The sequence below is a fragment of the Crocuta crocuta genome, unplaced genomic scaffold (assembly GCF_008692635.1).
Source record: "Crocuta crocuta isolate KB4526 unplaced genomic scaffold, BGI_CrCroc_1.0 scaffold69-1, whole genome shotgun sequence".
In the NCBI taxonomy this organism is placed as follows: domain Eukaryota; kingdom Metazoa; phylum Chordata; class Mammalia; order Carnivora; family Hyaenidae; genus Crocuta; species Crocuta crocuta.
This window is the reverse complement of record NW_027551577.1, coordinates 529722-543433: the sequence shown is the minus strand read 5'-3', so window position 1 is coordinate 543433 and position 13712 is coordinate 529722. Positions and strand designations below refer to the sequence as shown.

General features: G+C 38.2%; 1 protein-coding gene across 3 annotated transcripts in view; it reads right to left on the bottom strand.

Moving 5' to 3' along the window:
- The window catches only part of PPARG (peroxisome proliferator activated receptor gamma), a 134591-nt gene that overhangs the window by 107852 nt on the left and 13027 nt on the right, over nt 1–13712 (bottom strand). For all 3 annotated transcript variants that reach the window (XM_077751572.1, XM_077751574.1, XM_077751576.1), the window contains exon 2: nt 3473–3545. The gene's annotated coding sequence lies outside the window, so the exon portion shown is untranslated. The remainder of the gene's footprint in view (nt 1–3472; nt 3546–13712) is intronic.

The following is a 13712-nucleotide window of genomic DNA, read 5'->3' as shown; positions in this document are numbered from 1 at the left end:
TTTGGGTGGCTCAGTCAGTTAAGCATCCGACTTCAGCTCAGGTCATGATCTCACGGTTTGTGAGTTTGAGCCCCGTGTTGGGCTCTGTGCTGACAGCTAGAGCCTGCAGCCTGCGTCAGATTCTGTGTCTCCCTCTCTCTTTGCCCCTTCCCCACTCACACTTTGTCTCTCTTCCTCTCTCAAAAATAAATAAGCATTTAAAAAAATTTTTTTAAAGCAAAAGTAATCTGTTCTAGTTCCTAATCTTATTTCTAAATGTACCACCTACCTACCTTTTAGGTTTTAAAAGTAAACATTATCTCTGTTCAAATCCTGAAGCTCTGAATTCATATACAGCAGTATAGCTAGGCAGAGAGTTTATTTACAGAGGGCAGGACTGAACTTTGCATGTGAGCACATACAGAAGACGATAAAGATCGTTGTGTCCTATTAGTAATTTACAGAATTGTGATTTACTCCACCCAGTACACCTATAATTGAATTCCTCAGCCATAAAATCATTGGGACCAAACAAGTTCAGATATCTTTTATCTAAACCCTTTTTTCTCCCTTACCATCAGTTAACATATTTCTTACGGGGCTTTTCTTCTTTTTATAGATTCATTTGTCTTAGTTATAAATTAACCCCACAAGCAACTCTCCCTACCACCCATCTCTACTGTTTCCTGTGTACCAGGATTCTTTGTACACACACAATTTATGAGACAGGGGCCATTTAAACTGCCCGTTGGTAGTTTATGCCCAAGGATGATGCCCGAGGAATCATCTCCAGATGAATAATAAAAATTAAAAACTCCTAAGGATAAGTGTCCTCAAGCAGATATTCTCCTCACAGCTGGGCACTGTGGCAAAGAAGTAGAATGTTAACTGCTGAAAACTTCTATTATTTCCTTTTTATTTTTCAGAAAAATTGTGGTAAAATATATACAACATAAAAATTTACCATTTCAACGATGTTTAAACGTGCAGTTCGGTGGCACTGAGTACATTCACACTGTACTCCATCACCACCACCCATCTGTGGGCCTTTTTCATCTCCCCAAAGTGAAGCTCTGTCCCCATTAAACACTAATTCCCTGTCCCTTACTCCTCCCAGCCCCTAGCACCACCACTCTACCTGCTGTCTCTATGAATTTGACTGCTCTAGGTACTTGTTTCTGTTTCTTTCCGTTCCACCTGAAGTGTGTAAACTAGTGTAGTTAGCTAAATTGGTTGAACACACAAAGAGATTTGCGGGCAAAAATAAAAAACTTCAGGGAAGAATTACTTATACTTAGCATTTAATGTTTTATACCCAAATGCTTGGATTTGGACCAAGCACTCATATTCAGATGCCAAAATACATACCTGCCCCTTACTTTTTGTTTTTCAAGAGGTCGGTCTTTCAATTTTAAATGGATTCAGGTTTTTCTAAAGTTACATTGATTTTTTAAGCAAAGTTAATTCTGCTATTGATTTCCTTTAAGAATCAAAGTTCCCTTAGTACTACTTGTATTCACTGAATTCCCAGACATTTAACCTTAAACATGACCCTTCCTCATCTTCAGCATTCCAATATAAGACTCTCAATTCTAAGTTCTTGTTCAGATGTTGCCCTGGGTAATGAACATCAGCGGAGCAAGAGGTTCCTGAGATCTAAACGCTTTCACAGTTTGTATTTGAAAATTCAAATCAGACACTGATTGTCACCAACTAAAAACTTTTCTAAGAGAGGTTCCCGAGAAGGCAGAGCCCTGTGGAATTTTCCCACTCACAGGTCTTCCAGGGGACTGGAAGTGAGTGGCTGAAGTAATAAGTGGAAACCAAACTTGTGGAGGTAAGGACTGCAGTGTGTATTAATAAACAGGCAGGATTAATAAACAGTTCACAGAGTTATCCTTGATGAAAACAAGGCCCCTGCTTCTCTCTGTTTTAAGATTTGCAAACAAACAGAAACTCACCCTATAAATAAATGAAAATCTAATGAGAATGATTATTTAGGGACTCCAGTGTGACTTTATTTTGTTTATTTATTTACTTTGAGAGACAGAGACAGCACGAGTAGGGGAGGGGCAGAGAGAGTGAGGGAAAGAAGAGAATCCCAGGCGGGCTCCGTGCTGCCAATGCAGAGCCCGGTGCAGGGCTCAGACTCATGAAACTGCGAGAGCATAACCTGAGCTGAAACCAAGAGTTGTACCCTTAATTGACTGAGCCGCCCAGGTGCCCCTCCAGTGTGACTTTTAAAACCCTTTTTATTTTGAAATAATTTGAGGCTTACAGAAAAGTGGCAAAGATAAAGAGCTCCCATCCATGTACGTTTCACTTAGCTTCCTCTACTGCTAACATATTACAACCACGGTACAGTAATCAAAACTACTAAATTGGGGCCCCTGGGTGGCTCAGTTGTTAAGTGTCCAACTTCGGTTCAGGTCATGATCTCCCAGTTCGTGCGTTCAAGCAACTCGTCAGGCTCTATGCTGAGAGCTTGGAGCCTGGAGCCTGCTTTTGATTCTGCGTCTCCCTCTCTCTCTGTCCTTCTCCTCCCCGGGTCTCTCTCCCTCCCCTCACCCTTCCTCTCTCTCTCTGTCAAAAATAAATAGACATTTAAAAAAACTAGTAAATTAATGTTGACACAATACTATAAACTACTCTATTTGGACTTCATCAGTTTTCCCACTCAGGTCCTTTCTCAGTTCCGGGATCCATTCCAGGACCCCAAATGGCATTTAGTTGCCATGTCTTCTCATTCTTCTCCAAATCTGGGGTACTTCCTGACTCTTCTTTTAAACAACAATGTTGAGGTATAACTGATATATGATATATGATATGATACAGAAAAAACTGTACATATTTAACTGCACATTTATATGTTCATTTACCCATCTCAGTATGGAATCATGTATGTATATTTTACTTGGGGAGCTATGATTCAATACTATAGTTCTTTATTTTATTGCTCAAATTATTTAAGCTTTGGCCATTCAGAGCTAGAAAATTTTGAGCAATAAAATAAATAACTGTAGAATCATATTTTAACCCCCCCCAAATAAAATACATATACATGAGTACTGGATATTGAAATTATTTTCTCCTTTGTGAGCAGGGATCATGGTTGCATGGCCTAAAGGGAATCAGGCAAGATATTAGTATTATTTTAATCTCAATTTAATTATAAGTATCATAGGAACCTAAAATAATATACTTGTACTGAGTCTTATTTCTAAGGATCTAAGTTATTTTTCAACTTCTAGGTCACTTTTCTATCTTTGTTTTGTCTTTGAAAAATACATTACTATGTTCTCCTTCAACTGACTGGTAAATTATATAGTAGAAAGTATTTTGATAGTCAAAATAAAAGCTCTCTAAGAAATTTTACAATAAAATACTAAGAATTTACATGTTCTTTTAAAATGATACTTTAAAATACCAATTTAATAAAATACATTTTGATATAAATTTAATAAAGAAAATCATAAATTCTGCATTTACCTACCGTGGAAGGGTGACTCTTGTTTGAGAAAATGACCTTCTTGTATGCTGTGGTTTAGAGTTGGCTTCTTTCAAATCTGAATTAAAAAAAAAAAAAAAACTTTTGATATACACATACTCAAAGTTTTCAGACAACCTATGCTGCCAAAATATGTAAGCACAAATAAATTTATTTTCTCTGTTGGATTTCATTCTGAATGTTTGTTTTCCCTTAGCTTATTTTTATATTCTCTAGAAGTAACCAACATACTCAGTGTAAATCATACAAGGCTGGAGAATATTCTTAAAGAGACAGGTATTAGATTCACTTCCCCTACTTTCCTACTCTGCCACTGATGAGGAGTTCAGGTCCTTTGCCTCATCCATCTTTTAAAAAAAAATTTAAGTTTATTTTTGAGGAGAGCAAGAGAGAGCAGGGGAGGAGCAGAGGAGGAAGAGGGAGGAGGAGGGAGAGAGAGAGAGAGAGAGAGAGAGAGGGAGGGAGGGAGAGAGGGAGAGAGAGAGACAGAATCTGAAGCTGGCTCCAGGGTCTGAATTGTCAGCACAGAGTCCAACACGGGGCTTGAACTCACAAACCGAGAGATCATGACCTGAGCCAAAGTCAGATGCTTAACCAACTGAGCCACTCAGGAGCCCCTATCTCATCCATCTTTATGTCAAATTAATAATGACACCTACATTATTGGACAGACAGGAAAAACTAGATCTTAGAACAATTAATAACCTCCAAAGATGGGTGTTTGATAGAAGTTAGACATAGCAAAGATCCTATTTATTGAAATATAGAACTTCATTTTAGATGGCACATGGCTGTTAAGACTATAGTAAAAGTATAGGCATGTGTCACAAGCATGGAGAGCCAGAAGATGCAGCACATTCCATGTGGAGATTTTTAAAAGGAAGACCCAGAGAGCAGAGTATTCAAGTAAATGTGCCAAAGGTCTCGGGATTCATATCCCTGGCTCTTATGAAGGGCTCAGGGGTCCTAGACTAGCTGTACATTCCATAAAGACAAAACAGCATCTAGTGCCAAAGCCTTATCATCAGGGCCTTAAATGCCCAACATCTAGACCTAATGATCTACACAATCTAATCTATACAGAATTCTAATTTTTTTCTTTTTAAATTCTACACCTTTGCAAGCTTGGAACTTGCAAAAACTATTCTATTACCTGATACATAACATGTCTTCCCACTTTGTTATTTCTAACTTGAAAGAATATAAACTATAGCCAATGTATTTTTGTTTCTCTAGCATTATTTAATACTTCTCCTTGGGAACTGAAAACTTCTTAACGTAGACTCAACATTAATGTAGATGCAACTGTTTGTTTTCAGAATGGGACACATTCTTCTATGGAAAAGACTGGTTTGTTAGTGTTTCATTCCTGCATGTTTTATTTTCTGACTGATTACTGACTTGTATCAGAGCAATTTACATAAATGCTCTCTGACTTGTTAGTCAAAACCGAAAGGAGTACCCACACCAAAACTATTCATTGTATGTAACATGTATAACACATGAGACATAACTACCTATAATGGATTACCACTTTGACTTTTTTTTTTTTACATTTAATGCAACTAAAAATTCAACTAACTTTATGGGGAAAAAAGAAAAGAATATTAATAAAGAAAAATTTGAACAAAATCTCTATCTGAAGAATTAAAGAATGCTGACTCCAGATTCAGGTAAATCATACTAGTGTTCCTTGACACTGGCCCCAATTTCCCTTGGAAATATATGTGAATTCATTAAGAAGTATACAAGAAGGTAAATGCCATGTATTCCCAGCTTGTGGCCCCAAGAGTTGGATCAAACAGAGAAGCGGACTGGCTCCTGTAGCTTCTAGAGGCAGACAGGAGTCTGTAACCTTCCCCAAACCCCAACCATAACTGAGATCAGTAATCTTCTTTGTGTTCCCATTCAGAAATGCATTGTACCACACACTGAAGATGTAGTTTCCAAAAATAAACCGCAGTAGGGAAGGAACAAGATCCATTTTGGGGGCAATGCGTGCCAAGGACGAAAGTTCTTTCACATTCTCCACCTGGTCAGTTAATTACAGATTGGTAAATACTTGTTAGATCATAAATCCTTCTACTCATCCCTAGAAGCCAGAGAACTAAGGCTGTGAAAAGAGCAGGCAGACAAACCCCTCACATTTCAACAGAACCCACATTCGATAGGGGCTGTTCATATTTACTCATCCAACTTTCTAGGTTCTGTTAAAAATCCTCATGCAGATGTAAATAGATAATAACTCAGGCCAAAGGGCAATTTAATCAGATTAATTTGTCTGAAATGGTATAAATGGCAAAAGTTGACTTAAGAAACAGAAAAATAATTAACAAAGAAAATCATCAAAAACTTACCAAAGAACTATTTCCCTAAAAAGCTCTGGGACTAGATAAGTTTCTAGATTATTTTTTTTTCTAACTTTCAAGGAAGAGACAATTTTCTTTTCATAAAATTATTTATGAATAAAAATACAGTAGCCAAATTAATTTTTCAAAAGGAGCATAATATTTATATTAAAACCTAGCGAAAAACAAAGACAAAAATACCAGTCCCACTTATTATTGAGTTAAGGTTATAAATAAAATGCTAATGAGCAAATTCAATCATATGCTAAAAAAACAAACCACCATAATCGGGTTGGATTTACCTCAGGCAAAGATTTACCATCAGAATGTCAATCAAATAACATGACACAGCAGTAGGTCAAATTTTAAAAGAAATGAGATGATTATCTCAAACAATGCAAAAAAAAATAAATAAATAACATTCAACATCCATTCTTGACATTATTCCCTTAGAAAACTAAGAACCTGTAGGGGCGCCTGGGTGGCTCAGTCAGTTAAGCATATGATTTCAGTTCAGGTCATGCTCTCACAGTATGTGGATTCGAACCCCGCATCGGGCTCTGTGCTGACAGCTAGCTCAGAGCCCGAAGCCTGTCTTCGGATTCTGTATTTCCCTCTCTCTCTGACCCTCCCCTGCTCACACTGTCTCTCTCTGAGTCTCAAAAAAATTTTTTTTAATTTAAAAAATAAAGAAAACGAAGAACCTTTAATAATAGGAATACTTATCTCACTCAAATTTACAATCAGTATCATCTTATTTGTGAAATACAACGGCAGCATTTCCCAAAATGCATTCTGTAGATAACTAGCTAAGACTTCAACAGAAAAGTTTCTACCATAAAACAAACTTGCACATGTTACTCCTTTTTTTGGAGATTAATAAAGTGCATAAGCACTGAAAAAAAACCAGTAACAATCTGCCTTACCTCAACAGTTCACAGACTTATTTGAACATGTTTCTTCACTTTCTATTATTTCACTCAACTCACTTTACTGTGGCTTTTGTCACCCAACTTTCTACTGAAACTTAAGCAACATTTACAAGTTGTTTCCTTCTTGCTAAATTGATTAGATTTTTCTTGACTTTCAATTCTATTTATCCAAAGGTGCTCTGGTGTTTAACAAGTTTTTCCCTTGCAGGGAAAAATCTCTTGATTTGCAGCACTTGCCAATTTCGGTGGTTTTAATACTCCCACTGTGATTGAGTTCATGCTGCCAGTGTGGAGTCCCTGAGCATGCAGATGGAAAGAGCAGGTGAAGTGACACACACCAGACAGCATTTCTAACGCACAGATACAATGAACGTGAACCCTCAAAAACCTATAATGATTAGGAAGTGATGCCTGTGGTATTTATTACCTTTGTTTTTTGTTTTTATTTTTAAATTCTTAAAATTATATATAGAGAGCATGAGCAGGAGAGAGGGGGAGAGGGAGAGAGAGAGAATCCCAAGCAGGCTCTACACTCAGCACAGAGCCTGATGGGGGGCTCTATCCCATGTCCCCAGGATCATGACCAGAGTGGAAATCAAGAGTCAGGTGTTCAACCAACTGAACCATCCAGGTGCCCCATACCTTTGTTTTTGTTTGTTTGTTTATTTGTTTAACATAACTTGTTTAAGAGCAAGTATATACCACTGTATTTTAAATAATGGTTGTGAATAATTGGCTCACAAAAATCTTGAAATTTTAACAGCTGACTTTCACAAGGCAGTCTGAGCTGGCTCCAGCATGCTGGTGTTCTATAGTATTTGATATTTTGTCCATCCTTTATCACTGAAGCTGTCTCCTTCTTTAGGTGCCTGAAGACCAGCTTCTCCTAGTTCTTATCTGGTCACATGACTGCTATTAGGGTGCCTTTTCTTGGAACCTCTTCTTTCTGAGTGTTTCTGTTTTATGTGTCCTGAAAGTTCCTTCTTGGCTCACTCTTCACCATAAACACATCTGCTTGCTTATAGCTCCCCAATCTTTATCTGTAACCACAACTATTCTCTCACAAGTTCTAAATTTGTATTTCCAATGTTTTTTGGACACCCCTACCTGAGATTATTCAGGAACCTCAAACTCAACACCACCCAAACTAACAATACGTCTTTTCCCTCTAAAGAATGAAAGAAACACAACTCAACTCAACTCATAATTGGGCCACTCCTTGTTCCCTGTAAGATTAAAAGAAATTCTACTCTTTACTCAGGTATTTCAAAATATATAATATTCAGTTCATAATCACAAGCAGCCTTTCTCATATCCCTTTTTCCCCACTTCCCTTCAATTTTTTTTCACACACTGCATTCTCCAAAATGTCTCCTTCACCTAAACCCCTCCCCCTAAACATTTTCTCCATTCCCAGCCCAGTAAATTCATAATCTCTTCCTCTTCCTCCCTTTTCCCAGCACTTTATTATGTCCTCCAGCTTTTCATATCCAGTCCATTTCTACTCATTCTCCAGCAATTCCTCACAAAAACTAGGAAATAACCTTGCAAGGTCTAGTTTTCTAAGGGTAAGGGAGCAGGGTATTGTACTGTGAAAAGAAAATTCCCTTTGGTGGACTGGGGCAAAAGTAAAGTATATGAACAGACCCAAATGACTAATTTTTATCCATCAAACCAAATCTTTCACTACACTCTCCCTAAATGCTGACTGATTCCATTACAGTCCAGACTCAAGAAGGGCCAATTACATCCTTCCTTAGACTTTCACAACAATCATAAAAAACTTCCTATTAAATTTACCTCTTTATCCTGGGATGCCCCCTCCCCCCAAAAAAGACCTTATTTTGCTTAAGAGGAATCTGATAGGGGAAAATGGAAATGNAAAACTGCGAGATCATGACCTAAGCGAAAGTCGGACGCTTAACCGACTAAGCCACCCAGGCGCCCCGGAAATGAAGAATCTCTTAACGGTGGTTGGTTTAAGTGATGGTGGAATTACTGAATATAAGTTAAAGATCTGGGATCTTTATGATTTACCTTGTCACAGTAACAAGAATAAATACTTCAAGCTTCTTAGCACTTACAAGACACATAAACTGACACAATGAACCAGAACAACTAAAAGTTTCGTTGTTAACTAATCCACAGTTATACCTGAATATGGTTTATATTCGTGTAGATCTAATTGTTAAGTGTGGGATAGTGGTAGTGGGAATGGTGGTGGTAGTGAGAGTGTAGACATCCCATTCTCTAGCAAATTAAATACTGCAAAATTAGGCTTTTTGTTAAAGAATATAAGACAGGATGACTGGGTTCAAACTATTTGGGTTCAAATCCCAGTTTTATTACCTGGAAGGTTATTTTTACCTTTTCTGTGCTTATTTCTTCATCTGCAAAATCTAGCGTGTACTTTCTAAGGTTGTTGGAAGAATAAAATGGTAAAATGTATGCAACTCTTAAAACAGAGCCTGATACAGAATAAGTATTCAATAAACATTAATTATTACTATCAATAGGTAGATTACTCTTTTGGTGCTTGAGATAATTAAAGAACAATCCTTTAGAAGGATAGTTTAATAACATTTTGGCTAAGGATTTAAGCTGTGGAGCAGACTAAAGGATAGACTGAATGGAAAGACAGCATTCTCTGAACATGAATTCATATGGTTACACTTATAAATCAATTATAAACTAAGTTATCCAAATGACAATATTATTCCAAAAAGTCATGACAGCTACTTAGGATTAGTAAGTAGAATGAGACTGTAGATTTGAAAAAAAAATGACAATTATTTGTTGAGCATCTGATATTTGTTAGCAGTGTTCTGGGCACTGAGGATAAAGAATGAACAAAACAGACAAATGTTCCAGCTCTTGTGTAACTGCATATATGAAGATGTAATAAAAAAAAAACTAGACCATGAAGGATCATATGATATAAAAAAGAGATTTGGAAAAAGAGATAAAACTAACATTGTTAGAGACAATTAGGAGTTACTTCAACAAGCTACTGTGCTTTACCTGGATTTACAAATCAAGGTCTATTGACCCTCTTCTCCCAATGTGAAGATCAGTGATTCAAAAATTTTTTATAAAACCAATCAAAATCCATGTGTAAGTGACAACCAATTTATTTCATCTCAGAAAGAGCAACATAAATATTTTGTTCACGTTAAATTCAGAATAAAAAAAAAATCCCTACTTCATCATTTGATAAGTAGATAAAAACATATTTTATTTCCATATTTCAGTTACAGACATTGCCAAAGTCAGATGTGTTAGGAATTGGGAAACAGAGAGAAAAAGGAAGAAAGCGATTAGAGGACAGAAACAGAGAAGGGGAAAAAAAGGAAAAAAGAGATAGAATACAGGAAACAGCAAAAACGAGAGGGATATAAGGAGAGTGGGAAAGAGATGGAATTAGAAGAGCTAGAGCAAGAACCGAGGGGACAGCCAGGGGACCTCAAAAATCCAAATTAGTCAAGGGCAATAACTTTTTATGTTTTAGCTCAGCTATTCACTTTAGATATAAGCATCAGAAATTGTCATCAATGGTATTTTATATATTATACAGAAATTAAGAAGCCACCAAATTATATAACCACACAGTTTTTAAATTGGTAATTACAGACAAATGCTACCTTCAGGAGCCTACCTTTGCTTTTCTCTAAATTCACATTTTCCCTGTTTTGGTGCCTATACTCATACTATTTTTCCATTTGAAATGCTTTGTCCACCATCACCCCACAGCCAATGAACAATATTCAATAAATATTTATTGAACACTTACTATATACCAGACACTGTCTTAGGCACATTTCAAAATTTTACACATATTTTAATGAAAATGGGCTATTTCAAGAAAATATTTTACTAGAAGAAACTAAAAAAAGTTCTTATAAAAATAAAATTCCTTACTTAAAAGTATTCTAGAATTTTCCCCAAAATATAGTAAGGATATACTCCTGTAAGAGTGTTAAGTCCTCCAGATCCTGCAAAGTGCCATTAACCTGTGTTAATCTCAGCTGCTAAATGTTGACAGTAACAGTTTTAAAGCTTATGATAACTGAGTCAAAAATGTTAAGTAACAGGGGTGCCTGGGTGGTTCAGTTGGTTAAGTGTCTGACTCCTGATTTCTGCTCAGGTCATGATCTCATGGTTCAAGGGATCAAGCCCCGCATTGGGCTCTGCACTAACATAGCAGAACCTGCTTGGGATTCTCTGTCTCCCTCTCTCTCTGCCTCTCTCCCATTTGCTCTCTCTCTCTCAAAATAAATAAATAAACATTTTTAAAAAGTTAAATAAGAGGCGCCTGGGTGGCTCACTAGGTTAAGCGTCCAACTTCGACTCAGGTCATGATCTCATGGCTCATGGGTTTGAGCCCATGTTGGGCTCTGGGCTGACAGCGTGGAGCCTGGAGCCTGCTTCAGATTCTGTGTCTCCCTCTCTGTCCCTCTCCACTCATGCTGTGTTTCTCTGTCTCTTAAAAAACTTTTTTAGGGGCACCTGGGTGGCTTAGTCGGNTTGTTCAACCCCAACAAAACCTCACAGGAGGGAGAACAAATGATTTTAAGATCAGCAGCATGACTGTGGTTTAGATAACTTGCTTTTGCAGATATTTGCAAAACTTGTGAAAAACATCACTTGGAAGAGGAACTTACCACAAATATTAAAGGCGGAATTAAATGATGGGTGAGAAGCCATTAGGACAGTACTTGCTTTAAAAAAGAACTGTGGGTTGGGGTGCCTGGGTGGCTTAGTCGGTTAAGTGTCCGATTTTCGCTTAGGTCATGATCTCGCGGTTCTTGGGTTCGAGCCCCGCGTCGGGCTCTGTGCTGACTGCCAGCTCAGAGCCTGGAGCCTGTTTCAGAGTCTGTGTCTCCCTCTCTCTCTGACCCTCCCCTGCTCACACTGTCTCTCTCTCTCCTAGAAATAATTAAAAAAAAAAAAAAAAAGAACTGTGGAACTGTACAGATATGCTTGAAACAGAACGTGCATTCAAATTTAGGGAAATGAAATTACAAATCCTGATGAAAATGTCCAGACACTTAGTATACACTGGTTCTTCCAATACAGTCAATAGTGAAAGAAATATGTTCTATGAAATTAATATTATAGGCTAGGGAACTGCTAGGGAATCACCCTGTAAGTCATCTGGTTTATTTGTCCTATGAGACAAATTTTCTTGACATCCTGCATGACTGTCTCTACTGACAAAGCGTTCACTTCCTCAAAAGGCTGTTCCCACCGCTGGACAACTGCATTACCTGGAATCCTCACACTGAGCCGCCCTTTAATTTCTAACAATCCTTTGACAGAGGGCTATCTAGGATACAGAAAGTTCCATAAGGGAAGGGACCGGGCTGTCTTGCCTACTGCTATAGTCCCAGTGGCTAGCACAATGTGTGACACATAGTAAACATGCCATAAAAATGAGTACATGGCTGATGACCGCCCACAGGACTCAGTCACGAAGTCCAGTCCAGCTGTCCTTTAGAGCAGTGGTGCTCCAGCTGTGAGGTGAAGGAGCTTTTCTTTCCAACCCCTTGTGGATACTTGCACAAAATGCAAAATTACGCGGTTGAATGTCATGACAATATAAAATACTTAAATGCTTATGCTCCCATTTGGACTTACCCTGCACCAAATCAGAAACTAAGGGTTTATGAGCAGATCAGTCTCATTTTCCTGACCTCTTTGTTCCTACAGGCCCTGCTCATTTTATGTCCGATGTTGCGATAGCCTCCTGTGTTCCCTGCACCCTGCTGCCAAATTAATCTCCTGATTAAATCATCCCACTCCTTTTCTCAGACCTGGAATCTCACCACTCCTTATAAGATAAAACCCACACTCCTTTGCCTGCATTCCAGACCCTTTCTCATCTGACCTAAAATCTGGATCTCTAACCATATTTCTCCTCCTCACATACACGTACTACATCCACTTCAAATGCATTGGTCTCTGCAGCCTTCCCCCCAATCCATGCTTACGCATTATTCTAGGCTTTGTTTTCTTACCCTGGAAATTCCTTCCCCCTTCTTTTACGCTGCCTCAAACCCTGAACTTTCTGTTTTCTTTGTTTTATGGAGAGAAATTCACAGAATATAAAATTAACGATTTTCAAGTGCCCAACTCAATGGTATTATGTACCAGCTCTTCAAGCTGTGCAACCAACACCTCTATCTAGTTTCAAAACATTTTAATCACCTCAAAAGGAAATCCTGTACCCATTAAGCAGTCACTCCCCCTTCCCCCTTCCCTCCGGGCCCTGGCAACCACTAATCTGCTTTCTTTCTCTATGGATTTGGCTCTTATGGACATTTCATATTAAAGGAATCATACTTTATTTCCCTTGTTTCTTTTTCTGTACAGTTTTTAGTTTTCTCCCCAAAAGGTTACCCTGTCAATCTTTGAACTTTTCAAGTTGGTTTAACCCATCTACATGGCTTTTTCTGGGTACACCGTCCATTCCACATGGATGTGCCATTTCCTGAACTTTTGTAGCATTTGCTTTCTTACTTATTTTAGCTCTTAATCATATACTGCTCTGAAGTCTTTGTTACATGTTTTAATTTTACCTCATTTCTATCCGTGTGGACTATAAACTCCTCCTTCTAACAGCTTTGGTGCCCCCTCTGTGCCTAGGACCTGCTCGAACACGTGTGTAATTCATGGTGTCCAGCCATACACAAATGAATGATAAAACTACGGAAACTCAATTCTGGATCATCAGTGGAAGAAAGCTTCAAACTCATTTCAGTTCTTCACCTTTATCAGGCTCCACCCTCCCTGCCACTTTGCTTCTCTCTCTCGGTATTGTGTCTATCAGGGCCCTTCTCTACCCTGGTAGGAGGGTAGGAGGTGAACAGGTGTGGCTACAGAAGGATAATGGCAGGCTGCCCAGGGGTGGAGAGGGTGCAAATTCCCTGCATTGATCTTTTGCTA